We start from the raw sequence: 3,696 nt of genomic DNA, 5'->3' as shown, positions 1-3,696 counted from the left end.
GACATTCGTGTTTCGACCCATAGCGAAGTATTCTCTGACGGTGTCCTGTTTGTCGCACGCTACGTCGTCGAACACGATTATCGAATTCGGGAGCGCCTCGCTAGGGGGATAACGTCGGAGTTGTTGGAAAATATAAAATAACCAATATCTTCCATCGGTGTCAAAAGATTTTCCAAATATTGATACTTAAGCTGTTGCAATGACTTTGAGTAGACGTAAACGTTCTCGAAACGTACACCCGCCGTGCGGGCTCTCCAGCAGACTTATCAACGCGTTCGTTTTACCACAATTAGACGGACCGCAAACGACGCGAATAGCGCTCGGCAGCAGGCGACCGTGTCTGCGCGTCCCCGCGTCATTCGACGTTCGCGTTCTATCATCGATATTTGACACTCTTATCGCGATCGGTTGCCGTACGAAGCGCATCCCTCTATCGTCGCGTGCGTGCGCGGCACACTTGCGCGAAACAGGTGCTACTTTTTATTTATATACGAATCGATCGTCGTCAATCGCGCAGTAGCAAATCGCGCGCGGTAGGTCGAGATGTTTATCACACAAAAGATTTTCCAAATATTGATACTTAAGCTGTTGCAATGACTTTGAGTAGACGTAAACGTTCTCGAAACGTACCCCCGCCGTGCGGGCTCTCCAGCAGACTTATCAACGCGTTCGTTTTACCACAATTAGAGGGACCGCAAACGACGCAGTGAATAGCGCTCGGCAGCAGGCGACCGTGTCTGCGCGTCCCCGCGACATTCGACGTTCGCGTTCTACCATCGATATTTGACACTCTTATCGCGATCGGTTGCCGTACGAAGCGCATCCCTCTATCGTCGCGTGCGTGCGCGGCACACTTGCGCGAAACAGGTGCTACTTTTTATTTATATACAAATCGATCGTCGTCAATCGCGCAGTAGCGAATCGCGCGCGGTAGGTCGAGATGTTTATCACACTGCTAGACAGCGACGATATTCTCGATCTTTCCATCGATTAGTTGCGGTTTATCCCGTCGGGGTCTGGTATTGGGTGGCGTACGCGAAAAAAGACCACGACGCGATCTACTACGACGATTTCGGCGATCTTCGTCCGCCGCGCGAACTTGAGCATTATCTCGGACGGGATACGAATATCCAGTACAATCGTCGTTCTCAGCAGACACGCGATCAGAGCATATGCGGGCAACTGTATCTGCGCTTTCTTCGGAGTATTGATTGGAAAAATTTTCAACTATAACATCGACCGTCGTTTGTCGATCGAGCGCAGTCGATCGCGATTCGTTCGCTCTCACCGATCATGTCGCTGACTCTCACGCTATCCGGACGAAGCAGCGTTCTCGCGGCGAGCTACTTTCCGCCCTTGGATCTCAGCGATGGTGATTACAAACTAGGTCTTACTAATCTTGAAATTTACAACACGATACCGAATGTAAATTCTACAAATAATAAATTTTGCTTCGATGATAACGACGATATTATCACGATTCCCGTTGGATCTTACGAGTTAAACGCCATAAGCGCGTACTTGAGAGCCGCGATTCATTGTAAACGACGAGCGAATGTCGCGCGAGAAGCGGAGCAAAAGAAGGGGAACGAAGAACGAAGGACGAGGGACGATGATGACGACAATTATATATACGATGTCGATGATTATTACGAGGACAATGAATACGAGGGTAAAGGTGAACGTTCCATAATCCTTCGCGGTAACGATAACACCATGAGAAGCGAGATCAAGTGCGCGTATCGAGTTAATTTTACCAAACCCGATAACATCGGTTCGCTATTGGGTTTTTCATCGTCTCGTATACTACAACCGAATAAATGGTACTCGTCCGACAAACCGGTAAATATTATGGCCGTTAATATTATTCGCATACAGTGTAACGTCACGACGGGAGCATACCATAACGACAAATCAGCGCATACGATACATGAATTTGCACCTAACGTTCCACCCGGATATAAAGTGTCGGAGATCCCGGCACAAATCATTTATCTTCCGGTAATCGCGCGGACCATTACCGATATAAACGTGCGTATTGTGGATCAGAACGGACGATCGATCGATTTTCGAGGCGAGGAGATCACGGTTCGTTTGCATGTGCGACGAAGACGATAGAGCGAAAGAAAGGCGCGCGTACTATGCTCGTCGTGAACGAGTCGAACGTGGAAAACGCGCCCGTCATCGCCATCGCGTCGCCCCTCAACGCGAAGAAAAGAAAGAAAAGAAGCGGAAAATTGACCGTCGCCAACGCGGCTTTCCTGCGCTTCTTAGGTTTTGTTGTTCCGAAGACCGCGTATTTGTGAGAGCAAAATGAGCGACAACTTAAGCATCGGCGGGGAACCAGTATTCGACGATCGCATCGTCAAGATCGTCGAGAGACTCACACGTATAATCCTTACGCTAATACCACGTTTGGAAATAGCGACGAAATACGAATTCCTATACAATAACAAGATCTGTACACGTTACCATGCGAGAGTTTTCTGTACATCGAGGGCAGACTAGAGTCGAAGAAATCGTCGAGCGCGGAGGAAGAAAGCGCGTTGACGACGAGTTTGGTGAACAATTGCGCGGCGTTTATGTTCGAGGAGATTCGCTACGAACTCGATGGCGTAGAGATCGATCGAAATAGAAACGTCGGAATAACGAGCACGATCAAGAATTATGTATCGCTGATGACCAAGAGAAGCAGTATATTACAAAACGCTGGATGGGACTTCGCGACGACGCTTCATTGGCCGATCAGCGATTTCAACTTTTGCGTACCACTCAAAATCGTGTTGCTAGGTTTTTGTGAGGATTACAAACGCGTCATGATCAACGCGCGACACGAACTCATTCTGATACGAGCGCACAACGATAACAATTGCCTTATATCGCGCGAAACGTACGAACCTAGGATCGTTTTTTTGAAGATACAGTGGCGAATGCCGCATATAGTGCTAAATGACGTCAATAAATTGGCGCTATTATGCACGTTAGACAGCGGCCGATAGTCCGGAAGGAAGAATGTTTTATCTCAGGAGATTTCTCAATTCGACGATTGTAAACTGACCAACGTCAAGCTATATCTTAATTCCGATTTTTATCCTTATGACGATATAAATCTAGATTTCAAAAAGGGCAAAGTTGCCGTGCTGTACGATATGTACTCGAAATTTCGGAGAACGTACTACGGATGCAATAACGAGAAATGGCGTGGAATTGACACATCACATCTTCCACGCCCCGATATCGTGGGATCTGCTGACGAAGGCGGAGAAGTCGCAAGCGAGTTGGCTAATTTTGAATCATCATCAGCTAAATTGGACCGATTGACACGTAAATTATGAATTTATGAAAAAACTCGTTCGGGACGCCATGTGCCGAGAATCAAATCGAGGTTCGACGGTGCGAGTCTGCGTCAAAGGTTATGAGAAAAAAAGTGGCTAGCAGAAATTCTGGAAAACGTCGCCGAGGATCGCGACGTCGCTATCGAGACCATCGACGCCGATTACGAGGACATCGGACGCTTGGAGACTCTGAACTTCGCACGAATGTTTCGCTGTGGATATCACGCGAAGAACTGCGCGTTGGAGAACGTGCAGAAATTACACAATTGGTGTTCGGAGCGACGCGATCGTTTGCGCGATATACAAGATTAATTCTGTAAAATATTACATAATCATATTATATACTTATATTATATACTTA

This window comes from Formica exsecta, unplaced genomic scaffold, assembly GCF_003651465.1.
Source record: "Formica exsecta isolate Colony F162 unplaced genomic scaffold, ASM365146v1 scaffold476, whole genome shotgun sequence".
NCBI classification, from domain to species: domain Eukaryota; kingdom Metazoa; phylum Arthropoda; class Insecta; order Hymenoptera; family Formicidae; genus Formica; species Formica exsecta.
This window is presented reverse-complemented; position numbering follows the sequence as displayed.